Source organism: Hemicordylus capensis, chromosome 2 (assembly GCF_027244095.1).
Source record: "Hemicordylus capensis ecotype Gifberg chromosome 2, rHemCap1.1.pri, whole genome shotgun sequence".
NCBI lineage: Eukaryota > Metazoa > Chordata > Lepidosauria > Squamata > Cordylidae > Hemicordylus > Hemicordylus capensis.
The window spans coordinates 375,379,270-375,393,304 of NC_069658.1; the positions used below are offsets into that span (position 1 = coordinate 375,379,270).

The 14,035-nt window shown below is 42.6% G+C and overlaps 1 long non-coding RNA gene across 1 annotated transcript; it reads right to left on the reverse strand.

Moving 5' to 3' along the window:
• Positions 1 to 637: 637 nt before the first annotated feature.
• LOC128342007 (uncharacterized) lies at positions 638 to 13,767 on the reverse strand. The gene is made up of 3 exons (XR_008314719.1): positions 13,676 to 13,767; positions 3,602 to 3,727; positions 638 to 1,302 (listed from the first exon to the last, which is right to left on the reverse strand). It is a non-coding gene; the product is annotated as an uncharacterized LOC128342007 (long non-coding RNA).
• Between the last annotated feature and the right edge of the window lie 268 nt (positions 13,768 to 14,035).

Below are 14,035 nucleotides of genomic sequence, written 5' to 3' on the forward strand. Positions count from 1 at the left end.
CATCTTCTTCTGCATGATCCCCACCAGACTTTAAGGTCATCTGAGGAGGTCTGTCTTCAGTTACCACTGGTATGTCTAGTGGCGACTCAGAGGCAGGCCTTCTCTGTAGCTCTCCTGGACTGTGGAATGCACTCCCAGCAGAAATCCATAATCTGAGTTCATTGTTGGCCTGCAGGACAGCCCTTAAGACCTATTTTAAGACATATCTGTTAAGAACCCTGACCTTCCAGGGTGCTTAAACTATTTTTAAACTGTAAAGCTTTGGCCGGGTTTTCCAGGGTTTTAAACATTGTTTTAAATGTTTTAATAATGGTTTTATGTTTTTATAGTTTTTGATTTTAACAGTTAATTGATTTTAGTTTTATTTTAATGGAAACTGCCCTGAGCCATTTTTGGAAGGGCAGTATAGAGATCAAATAAATAAATAAATAAATAAAATCAAAGCTGCCATAGGAAATATCACTGGAAATCTGTGAACTAATGCTTTGAGAAATTTATTCATAATTGCATTTACAAAGCTGTTCATTACAGACTGCCTCAAGTGGTCCATCCCTGTATTCCTTAGAACGAATGTCAGCACAGCCAAAAGGTTCATTGTTACTGATCATCTAGAATGTTATTTAATGTAGAAGACAATATAAAAGTGTAGGACTTACAAAAAACCCTTACACTTTTCAATTAGATATCAAATAGCAGAAAAATGAGGTCTCCAGTCTTTGAATGGATACAAAATTATATATTGACTAGATGCAATCTTGGTTTCAAGGAAAGATTGTTTCTTGTCACTATTTCAAATTAATCAGTTGGATACAGAATTGTTGAAGATAAGTGAATGTTTCCAGAAATATTTGAAAGAATACTTCTGTTAGCAAATACCAGCTTAATAAGCATTAGGCCTTTGCAAATTGAGATTCAAAAATTTGGATTTTATCAGAAGTTGCCCCAAATTGGTAAAAACCCAGTAAAATCCTAATCTGATCCCGCCCCCCCCCCTAAAATCAGGTCAGTAAAGTCAGAATTAATTCTAAAATATTGAAATTTATTTAATTTCAGAATTTGTAAAATGATGCCATTTTTAGCCATTTCCCCTCATAGAAGCAAATGGGGAAACTGAGGAAGGGGAGGAATTGCCAAAAATCACCCAATGGTCACTCTTTGGAAGCACACAATCAGTAAAAGTGAAAGTACTTCAAATATTTCTGGTTTTGTGGTTAGAAGTAATTTCTCACTTTCCCTTTTAGCGATTAAGGGATTAAAAGGTGTGAAGTCCTTTTGATCCATTTTAAAAGGTTCTGCCTGTTCCTGCAATGGGGAAGAAAAAAATAAATAAAATCAAAGGAATGTCTTTTATCCTCCACATGGGGGTAGAATGACGGTCCAAGGAGTGGCTTCAGATCCAGAATGTGGGTTTTTTTTACCATTCTGGCTTGAAATAAGACAGATTTCACTATTTTTAGCCTTTCCCCCAAAAAAACATTCACCAAAATTAGAGAAATAACCCAGAGATTTGAAACAACAACAGGGGACCTCATGTGTGCCATATTTCATAACTGTATGTCCATCCATTCCATAAATAGAAAGGGGCTGGGGACAAAGGGGGCATGCTGTTACTCCTTTTCAAGAAGGAAAAGGGCAGCTTTCTCCACTTGCTGGTGGAATAATGATCCAAGGAGGGTCTTAGTAGTTTTGTCTTGAAACAAGCCATATTTCACCATTTTAAGCCAATTTTAAAACAAAAAATTAAAAAAAAATTCACTAAACCAGTAAACTGACCAATTCTTTTCAAATTTACTGCAGGGGCCCCCATCCTCCTTCCCCACATATGGCAAGTTCCAAGACCAACTGATGAGTTTCAGTGGGTTTCTCCCCCCGCCACACACACATTGACTACTATGGGAGGGGGGAATCCTAATGTAAGTCAGAATACGGATTCAGATTCCAAATACGATCTGATATCCAACATTGCCAGAGCCCATAGAATCTGCATCCAAAATTGGTGAAGTCGAATCAGGTCAAATCTGAATTTTATGAATGTGCACAGGCCTAATAATTAGGATGTACAAATGTATATGTATGCACTTCCACCAGATGCTACATTTGTTGCATATCAAACCCAACTGAAAGTAACATAATAAGAGACCAGCTAGTCCTCATGCTGTTTCCAGGAGCAGCCAGCCAGAAGCCTTTGGGTGCTGACAAGCAGACCATGAAGGCAATATCCATCTTTTGTTCCAGCACCTGACATTCAGAGGTATGTGGCCTCTGAATGTGCAACTTCCATTTGGCTAATCGCCTCCATGAATCTGTCTAGCTATGCAGGACAGACTTATCAATGACTCTTTGTCATGATAGCCAAACAGTATATCTGTTTACAGAGGCAAGGGCCTGGTCAAAGTGAACCAATCATGCTGGATTTAGAATGGAAGGCTATTAAAACAGAAGGGCAGTTGTGTCCCTCAAAACAATGAGCCTTGGGGAGGGGGTGATTTATGTATTTGCTTTGCATTCAGCCATAGTAGCCACTTTGACTGAACTTAGCCAGTGAGTGTGCATATCCCAGTGTGAACTCCCTCCTTGGAATCTCCTTCAGAGATTGAGTTAAAACTTGGCTGAGATTGGACATTGTGGTTTTTATTGCTCTATTGACTCCAATAGATGGATGGTTCTGTTGGTATCGAGAGGCCACAGGGGATTCTGGGAAGAAGTACATTGACTGATGGAAAGAACAGGAGGAGGCAGCAACAACACTGAGAGGCTGTGCACATGAGCAGCCCAACTCAGGTAGGGCAGCCCAAACCTGGGTTGGGCTGCTTGTGTGCAGTGCCAGGATCAAACCCAATCCTGGCACTGGCTCCCCCACAAGCCTGGGAATTTTGCCTGGTTTAAAGGGTGCGAGCATGCCCTTTACCTCAGGTTTAGGGTTGCATGGGTGCTTGGGCTGCACACACCACACAGAGAGTCAGGCGCCTAGAGCATCCAACTCATGGGGAAATCCCTCAATGTCACAAGATGCATATGAGATTCCTGGAGGTCGGGATTTGTTTCCCCGGCAGCCAGAGATCCATGCTGTCAGGAGCAGTGTGGATTGTGTAGGCACATGATGGTGCATCGAAGAGAACTTCCACCCCATCATCTGGGGTGGAAGGTAGGTTCAACCCTGCCTTCCCCCTGCCTGCCCACCCTCCCCGCCCCTGCTATGGTTGGGGGAATGACCTTTGAGTCTCTCTTGCTGCCACTACCTTTTCCCAACTGCCTCCACATCCACAAATGAGGACATCTTTCAGAGTCATTTGCACATACAGAGGGAGGTTGGAGACTCAATGGTGGCAAAAACAAAAAAGTCTTGTGGTGGTACTGCCTCTTCCTTCCTGGCATCTGCTATATGGATTCTGGGGCCTTGAGGGTTAGCCATAAGTTCTCAGGCAAGTGTGCTGACCCCTCATAACACTCATGCTTGATGGTAAGCCAGTGGAAGGCCTTGACGAGATGCAAATAGTTTCCTTATGTCTCAATAAACTCAGAAAAGCAATCTCACAGTAAGCCTGAAGGGCAAGATTATACCAGAACCTTACTGTTGTGGTACAATATCCACACACCATACCTTGCTATCCATACAGAGGTAGCAGGACAGCAGCCTTGGTTTCTTTTGTATCCCAGACATGTTGTTTCCCCAGCTCCTGTCAGATCTTGAATTCTATAGCACCTTGGTTTTCAATCTGTATATATACTATAAAAAGTCTAATCAGTGGCAGTGTCAACTTAATGTGACTATTTGGTTGAGATACTTACAAGATATGGTTTCCCACTGTAAGGATGTTTGTGAAACATTAAGCTAATGAATGCACATTATAGCTCACCCAAAATGAACATTTAAGCATACAATTACAGTATATTTTCAAAAGGAATATTCCAAGAAAAATACCACCGAAACGATGCATATTTATCATAACTTGTCATACCAGAAATGATTATACCATTAGGTTGGATTGCATGAATAATTTATGAAGTCTTACCACCGTATCTGGAATTTCTAAAACCAGTGGGATATCAGCATGAAATTAACAAAGTCATTATTTATAGGTATTGAACCCCAAATAGTGGCATTAAAATACATTAATGGACTGTTCTAAACTAAAAAATGGAAATTAAAAGCATTCAATTCTTTAAAATATTAAATTTAACCCATTCAAGGTTCCTCTGGGGAGCCTGGTATAAGCAATTTGGGGTTTCAGTTAAATAAATAAATAAAATAAAATGAAGCCAGGGGATTTGGTGGATTGGTTTTGGGCATAGGAGTGAAGAGGCATTATATCTCATTACCCTGTTCATGGAGGACCTTGTGCATAATAAACAGCAATTTTTCCTTCTAGTACAACTGTATGTGTGCTTGTGGTAGTACCTTACTCCACACAGTAAGAGGGGGAACGAAGAAATATGCTTGGATATTTCTACTGGGGACCTTAGGAACACAGGAAGCTGCCTTATACTGAGTCAGCACATTGGTCCATCTAGCTCACTATTGTCTACACAGACTGGTAGCGGCTTCTCCAAGGTTGCAAAGAAGAATCTCTTTCAGTCCTATCTTGGAGATGCCAGTGAGGGAACTTGAAACCTTCCTTACAGTTTCCATTATTCCAATGAATTTATAAATGTCTTACAGCTATAAATGTCTAACAAGGTATAAACATCATCACAACTACTAACAGATGATGTCAATCTGCTGTTGATAGGTGTGAAAACAGTTGTGTACAGGCATATATACATACACACACACCCCAAATATTTATATACCGCTTTTCAACAGAAGTTCCCAAAGTGGTTGACATAGAGATAAATACATAAAATGGCTCACTGTCCCCAAAGCATACACAATCTAAAAAAGAAACTTAAGATAGACACCAGTAACAGCCACTAGGGAGATGCTGTGGTTGGGTGGCAGCAGGCCAGAAGGAAGCCAAGGAAGATTGCAGCCAGAGTGATTTTGCTAGGCCAGAGGCTTGGCTTTAAATAGGATTTGAAACTTCCTCCTTTTGGAGCCCCCGCCTTTGCCCTCCTCCTGGCCAATAGGGTGCCAGTTCTCAAGGACTGACACAGTGCAGAGCCTATCAGAGAGCCAGAATCATCTGGCCAGTCAGGGAAGCATGAGCTCAGCCAATGAAACCAAGCAACACAAGTCACACAAAATGGAGAATAGGAGCTAAAATTGACTCTAGAACCTTTGAACCGGTTCAAATCGAACCTGACTCGATCGGTTCAAACTTGAACCAACATTGCCAATGCAATGCCCTGTTTTGTCTGAGTTTGAACCTTCGAACCAAACCCGTTCGAGTTTGAAGCTATTTGCACATCCCTACTGGGGATAGGGCCAGTCTCCCCCGTTCAATAAAGAGAATCACCACTTTTTAAAGGTGCCTCTTTGCTCAGTTAGCAGGGGCTAACTGGTTAGCTGGATTTAGCAGGGGTTAGCAGTTAGCTGAAAGCCCAGCTCCACCCACTGATGTAGTCCTACACAAACTGTCACATAGGCAAAAGGCTCATCTCCTCCTCTGCAATGTAAAGAGTCCTTTCACCAACCCTCCATGAGAAGTAAATAAGCCAAGGTCCAAGTGTTGGCTCTTCTTTTGTCTCCCCATGCCTCAGTATCGTCACTATTGTCAAGCTGTGAAAATGTGTCAACAGCAGCACTGGCTTTCTGTGTCAGCCTTCACACTGGCTGATGACCTGTCTCTGTGGAATTATTATAGGCATCGCCTTCAAGCCACAATGCTTTAGAAGTCAGCTATCCAGTGCTGAATATGGACATTTTCAATGGCATTTGTTTATGAATGTGTCTAACAAAACAAAGAGCTGAATATTAGTCAAATACTGCAACAGCTCCTCCTAATGGAGCTAAGTTAATTATTTATTTTTTCAAGTCAAACAAAGCTGAACGTCATGTGCTTCCTTAATCTTGGAGGTTTTGCAGAGTTGGAAAAAAGATCTTGCTGGGAGCATGTCAAGACATGGGAGTCACAGGAGCACAGTTTATATCAAAGTCCTTTCCAAAAGCAAATTCAGTGTAAAATCACATCACAGTAAATAGCCTTGTGGCACATTAAAGACTGCTTTATCCCACAAAAAATATGTTTGCCTTTAAGGTGCCAAACCTTCCTCTGTGAGATCTTCCTCTGTGAAAGGAAACTAGATTTGCAACTAAGAATCAGAATGATGAAATGCTACATCTGGTCTCTTCTCCTGTATGGATGTGAAACTTGGACTATCAAGAAAGAAGCACATAAGAAACTGGAAGCCTTTGAGATGTGATGTCTCAGAAGAATACTCAAGATTAAATGGACCAGCAGAACAACAAATGAAGAAGTACTTCAAAAAGCAAAAACACATAAACAATTAATACAGATAATCAAAAGACGCAAACTGGTATATTGTGAACATATCCTCAGAGAAGTAAATTATCAAATAACAAAACTAATACTAGAAGGAAAACTAGTAGGAAAAGATCAAGAGGATGGAGGAAGAAGGGATGGATGGATGACCAGAAAGAATGGCTAGAAATGGATACACAAGATATCATCCACAATTCTAGGGACTGCGATCTATGGTTTTTGCTGGTTGCTGACCGCCCCCCCACCACCACCCACCCACCATCAGAGAAGAGAGAGAAAGTGCCATAAGACTCTGCTGTTTTTGCTGCAGTTGACTTACATGGCTACCCTTTTTGGAAATAAACATACAGTTTAGGCCTTAAATCCTTCAGTCTTGTGGACAGATTTGAAGCAAGTTGCAGGAAGATGGGTAATGACGTGTATTAATAGTTTTAGGAATGCCCTATCCCTTCGTGTATTAATAGTTTTAGGAATGCCCTATCCCTTCATCTGTAGCTACAGCAGAGGACCAATAATATGAGGGTTCAGAAGGAGGCAGTGAAACTGGTCAGGGCTCTGGAAGACAAGTCCTATGTGCAAAGGTTGAAGGGACTGGGTATGCTTAGTAGGGATGTGCACAAATAGATTTTCTCGATTCAATTTGTACCTGAATTGAATTACCCCCGATTTGTTTTGAATCACCTCTGATTTGTTTTGTCTGAATCTCCCCCCCCCCCCCCGCCGCCGAATCACCCCAGATTTGGTTTGTACCCAAATTCTCTGAATCTGTTAAGGGCAGACAAAGGGGTTCCGGGCGCAAAAGAGTGGGATGGGTGGTACTGCCCAATGGAGGGAAGCCTATGGGGCACTGGGTTTTATTGTTTTCAATGTCTGAGGTGTTCTTCTGAGAGCAGATTCTCTGGTAGGAAATGAGAGAATCCACTCTCATTTCCTACCAGAGAATCAACTTTCAGAACACATCAAACATTGAAAACAATAAAACCCAGTGCCCCATAGGCTTGTCGTTCTTGGGGTAGTTGGAACCCTATGTGCACTACACCACAACCTACTCTGGGCCACCCTGGTGCTCCCCAAGTGGAGTTATGGGGCTTCTGAAATTCTCCATTATTCCCTATGGGGGAAAAGCTTAAAGTCTTAAAACTTAAAAATCACCCCTTTCACCAATTTCTTTGAAATCTGGGTGGTAGCAGGCACCCATTGGGGCACTACCACCTGACCCACTCTTCTGCTCCAAAACCCCTTTTCTGCTCCTAATCTGCCACAAAGACATGCCAACTTAAAAAAAAAACCAAAATAAACCACCCCTTTGCCCAATTTCTTTGAAATCTAGGTGGTGGTTTCATTGGAACCATTGGACACTACCACCCACCACAACCCACTCTGGGCCATCCTGGTGCCCCCCTAGGAGTTATAACTAAGGCTGATGAAATCCCCATTATTCCCTATGGAAAAGGCTTAAAGATGCACCAACTTCAAAAATCTTTTAAAAGTCACTCCTTTGACCAATTTCTTTGACTGTTGGGTGGTAGCTTCCACCCATCCGGCACTACCACTCATCAACTTTGGCCACAAAATGGAGGTCCAAATCTCCAAATTATTTGGATCCGAATCTGGGGTGATTTGTTTTGTACCCGAATCGGGGCAATTGAACACAGGGGTGATTTGTTCTGTCTACAAATCACAATAATCAGCCAGATTCGGGTACAAATCATTTTGTACCCGAATCAATTTGCACAGCCCTAATGTTAACCTGGAGAAGACTGAGGGGGACATTATCACATTCTTCAAATATCTCAAGGGCTGTCAATTGAAAGGGGGCAAAGACTTGTCCTCTGCTGCCCCAGAAGACAGGACAAGATCTAATGAGCCTAAGCTACAGGATGGTAGATGCCTGTTGAACATCAGGGGAAACATTTTAATGTTCAACAGTGGAACCAGTTACCTAGAATGTATGGTGGGCTCTTCCTCTCTGGAGGTCTCCAAGCAGAGGCTGAACAGCCTCTAGTGCTGGACTTCAACCAGGCACTAGATGGCCTACAAACTAAGCCCCCTCCAGCTCTATGCTTCTATGTCATGGAGAGGGACCCCACCCATTTCCTTACCAACACCTTATCCACATCAGAATTATTATCTTTCTGCATCCCAGCTGGGAGAAAGTGTCCACATGAACTTATAAAATCAGATCCTGGGCTGGATCTAGCATAGGCATGAACAGATGTGCTGTCCCATTCTATCAGTATTAGCCCCATTAGGCTGGAATCAGCGAGTTGCTGCCTTAGGCACAGCAGACGCAGAGGTCTGAGCCATTAGAAAATAATGGATTGTCATCATAATCATTATCAGTTTGTTCTCTTCCTGCCCTGTCTTCCATGTTGTCAGTTAGTGAGAGTAGTCATTTTGATCAGAACAGGTTTAAACAGACTGTGAAAATATCCCTTTCTAACATCATCAGCACCCATGAAATTAACTGCAAAGTTTTTCTTTTACAAAGTCAAAAATCTGTATGCAGCTAACATTCAAATTCCATTTACACAATGAAAGGCTGGCTGGTTTAAATTCGATTTTTAGCTCCTAACAAAGTCTTATAGATTCCATTCGTCTTTCACCTCTTCAGCTGCATGCGCTTGCTTCTATGTTGTAAGGATGACAAAACGGAATCTTAATCTAAGTTGACAAAATGTTCTTTACAAAGAGATGAACATGTTTTTAATTCACACCACCACCAAATCAAAGAATTGAGTGTCTGCACAGAGCAGCCTGTAGAAGGGTGATAGGGAGAGACTCTCAAGCTTTTGTTCCAGCTCTTTGTTTCCCTCATTTTCAATAATAAAGGAAGTCACCTTGAAAAAGTTACAAATAATCTGTGTCTATAAAAAAAACAAGGGCTATTGCCATCTAATGGAATATCATTAACTGAATGTTCACCTGCATGACTAGAGATTTGAGGATGTGGTTTAAAAAGGCACAATGGTCGGATACTTAAATTTGCATTCTAAAGTGTGCATCACAAAGCTAAGCTTATCTGTGACTAGGGGTGTCCATGATACCATTTTTGGCGGTTTGGTTCAAATGTGAACCGAACCACCAGTCTGCAAAACGTCTCCTATCAGCCTTGATAGTTAAATGTCACTTCCCACTTCAGTGGTAGCTAGCATATCCCTGGATACCAGATGCAGGAGACAACAGGAGAATGCTGTTGCCTTGAAGGCCTGCTTGTAAGCTTCCCAGGGGCAAGTTACTTGCCCAAGACCACAAACTGAAGATAAGTCAGAAGTCCAAGCACCAAACCTCTAGGGCTGTGCATTGAATCTCACCCAATTCCATGTGGATCCTATAGGCCAATTTTTCATTGGATCAGTTTGAGCAACATGCAACAATTCCAATGACCCTACATTCCTGCTGCAACATCCATTTTATAGAATGCAAACTAGTGGGGCTTAGATCAAAGGGACTTGTCCAAGGTCACAAATGTAGTGCAAGATAAAGCTGAGGTCTGAGCTCCAAGCATCACCTGTAAATAAAGTTGTGCTGCCGAGTCGGTGTCAACTAGTGATGACCACAGAGCATTGTGGTTGTCTTTGGTAGAATACAGGAGGGGTTTACCATTGCCATTTCCCGCGTAGTATGAGATGATGCCTTTCAGCATCTTCCTATATCGCTGCTGCCAGATATAGGTGTTTCCCATAATCTGGGGAACATGCCAGTGGAGATTTGAACCAGCAACCTCTTGCTCCCTAGGCAAGTTACTTCCCCACTGTGCCATTAGATGGCCCCGCCCAAAATGATTTCTCTTTCCAACAATTACTGCTTATGTCTCAGCATTTGCTGCAATACTGTGGTTATGCCATTTTCTGAACTGTTCTCTTCTCCCACCCACCCGTCACTTCCCTTGCTTATGGAGTTCAATGGGAAATCAATTCGGGCAGTCTCATAAAGCAATGAAGCATGCTTTATTGCTTTACACAATGCATAATTAACTTATGGAATTCACTGCCTCAAGGTGTGGTGCTGCTGGCCAGTAGCTTAAACAGCTTTTTAAAAGGATTAGACAAATGCACGGAGAATAGTTGGAACAACAGCTCTGACCCATGCCAGCTAAATGGAAACTCTAAAGACAATTCAATAGTCAAAAAACTTGCCACTTTAAGACCAGAGTTAAAGCTATCTCAATCTAGTTCAAGCTCCATAAAGCTAGGACATTGTAACCTAAGGCTGATGCTGTAAAAGACATGCCGTGTGATCAGTAATGATGTTCTGGAATGTCTCAAATTGTACTGATTTCCAACTTGTCTTCCATGCACCCACACTTTCCCTTGGACTTTTGAGGGAAAGACCACATTGTCCTGGTCCTGTAGTGCCTTATGAAGCACCTGAGCTTTTCTGCAGGGCTTTTCAAACTTGGGTTGCCAGATATTGTTGGACTACAACTCCCATCAGTCCTAACTATTGTGTGGATATTTCCATGTGTTTGTGTGTGCTTGTGTTGCGTGTCCGTGAGTTTGTGTTTTGGTGTGGGTACATATGCTTGTGTTGTGTGCATGTGTGTTTGTGTGTGTGCTTGATTTGCTGTATGCATGTTTCTGTACCTCTGTTTATATGCCTTCATTTGTGGTGTGAGCACATGCTTCTTAGTTTGCATGTATTTGTGTTGTGTTGTGTGCATGTGTTGTGAGAGTGTGCGCATGTGTTTGTCTGTTTCCGTGTTTTTGTGTTTGTGTGGCATGTGTCTGTGTGGAGTCTGTTGCATGCATATGTTTGGTTCACATGTATTTGTGTAGTGTGTTGTGTTTGTGTTGTATGGGTGTGTTCTTCCAAATTCTAGATGCCACAGTAGTGATAAATGACAGGGAAAGAACACTTTTCTTCATGCCCTGCTTGTGAACTACTGCAGGCATATTTATTTCACTACAAGTTCCTCCAGTTGCTCCCCTCAACTAAACATCTCACTTGTTCTCACTTGCCATAAGTTATATCTCCCTCAGCCTTCTTTAACCCTCTCAGCTGGATCCCTCATTTTTCCATTGTCATTCAGTTCAGAAACAGTCAGGAGGAGTTCCTTTTGGATCTTGACCCATGTACTTAGGCTGGGCCATATGCCTGCAGCTTTTTGCCACATGGTGCAGCAGCTACTGGAATGACAGCACACTGGCATGCATAGGACAGGCATAGAAGCCAGCAACAACTCTTTTGAAGCGTGATGCCCACCAAGTGGAGGGTAAGTGGGCAGCCTTAGGGCAGCCTCCAGACAGTGACTGGAAGCCTTCAGACACCACCGGAAACCTGAAGCAAACTCATCTCAGGTTCTCCCCCCATGATGTCCCAGTTTATCAGAATGGTGCTTCCCAGAACCAAACACAGTTCCAATTCCTCCTCCAAACCTCAAAATGAAGCCTCAGTTGGAAGTAAGGTATACTTACCAAACTGAGGGTCCATAGGCTCCAAGGTGCCATCTGGTTTGTGCAAGCTGAACAAACCAGAGTTAAGGGGAGGAAGCTCCCCGCTCTCTCCAAAGCAATTGGCTGCTGTGGCTGTCCTTCCTGCATCAGAGGAAGCCCTTGCAGCCAGTCCCTCCCCTTTTGCAGCCTCCCAGATTGCAGATTGTGATTGTTTGGGAGCGCACCAGGGGACTGGATGCACACTGCGGGTCTGTTGAAGCAGCAGTTTCAAGTTATGTCCGAAGGCAGCCACAGTCATAGTGAAATTGGCCCTCAGAAGGATTTTGAAAAGCATACTGTACAGAGGCTGTAGCACAGCCCACTAACGTCTGAAACACCCATAACAGATGTTTGTCATGACTACAGACTCTCTGACTAAAAATGGCTTCTATTTTTAAATGAATTATCATAAATGAATACAGCATATGGTGTTTGCAACCACGTTTTAAGACATCTGGTGGTTACAGCTAAAGACACATTGGGCTAAATTCTGTTTTAAATTATTTTTAGAATGCATGTATAGCACCCTACTGCTATAGGAGCATGACTAAGAATAGAGTTTGTTCTCTCTTCAGGGGAATGGGGCAACTCTTTGCAGCCAACGCACTGTGGGACACCTCCACACGGCTGACTCACTGCAGGGACAACGCAGTGTGAATCTCCAATAAACACTTCAAAGCAGCTCCCTGCTCTCCCTTCGTTCTCCAACAAACCCAATAGTGCCCCGCACTTCAAAGCAGTACCCAGGTTACTCTTTGCAAACAAACAGCCCACCCCGCACTTCAGAACATCAGGGCAGCGGAGAGAAGAGGAGTTCCGCAAAAATCATTGCATGCACAACACACAAGGGCATCAGTAGTAGGCTCGATGTTTAGAAGATGATAATTTCGACATAATAATTATGCTTAGCATATTATAGTGCTCTTGTGTGTTCAGATCACTTTGCATGTATTATCTTCTTGTAAGGTATCGCTGTAAGCAACTAACCCAGCCAGCTCCCCATTCATCCACGATACCAGCTGGGTGCCTCTGGGCCAGTCACTTCTCTCTCAGCCTAACCTACTTCATAGGGTTCTTGTGAGGAGAAACTCAAGTATGTAGTACACCCCTTTGGGCTTCTTTGAGGAAGAGCGGGATATGAATGTAAAAATCAATCAATCAATCAATCCCTTTACCTGGCAAGGTTTGTTCTTTATTAAAAAGGAAAAGAAGATTGTCTTTCTGCCACTAATCACTCAGACACAAAGATTGTCTTTCTGCCACTAATCACTCCTTAGTAATTTTACTTAACTGGAAAAGAATGATAAAACTTCCAGTTCTAACCTTGCTTTACTTTGCTAACAGGCAAATATAAAAACATGGCTCCACTTATATCTATTTAAGTGGAGCTGTAGCCAGCTGTTTGGGGGCATGTTGTGGACTAGATGCTCCCCCTCCCCCTCTCCCAGAGTCAGTCAAACACTCTGAGAGGGCTTGTAAAACAAAGAAAACCATTTATTGCTTCATTATATATAAAAAAGAATAAGCCAGTTCAGGATTTCACACGTAGCTGTGTCAAATAATATTAACTTAGTGGTTACAAGAGTATTCAAAATGCCCAGATGTTCTCAGGTGGTGCTTAACTTGTTCATTACTAGATTGAAGTTGAAGACAGGTAATTGCAAAAGCAGATACTTGGGAATACAAAGCAACACACACAAAATAAAACAACTTCTAATGCAAGTCTTACTAAAACACTTTCTCCTAAGTCTAACCTTCTGAATCCATAAGCCTCAAATTCCTTCCCTTGGGCCTCACAAGGATCTAGGTGAGACCAATCCCTAAAATCTCTGACCCTCAGAGATTTGCAGAACTCACCCAGCAAGAATCTGGCAAGACTCCATTGCTCTTCTCTCACCTGGGCACACCCTTCTTCTTCTCAGAAGCCCTTCTGGAGCCCTCTAGTCCTGCCCACCTGGTTAACTGATTGGGTCATGACCTAGGGTCTCCAGTCTGCCAATCAAAGTAAACTGCATTTTTCCAGTTAACTCTGTCAGTGCTGGCTGGCTGGCTGCCCACTACAATCTCACAGGCAGTTTCTGTACCATCCGTGCTGCTGTAGGCATTTAAAACAAAATCAATGGAGTTGCCCATTAGATTCCTTCAAGAAGCTCACAGGCAGTGGGGTGAGGGTTTGCCCCTTCTCCTGCCATTGCTCCCATGCAACTGGTATTTAGC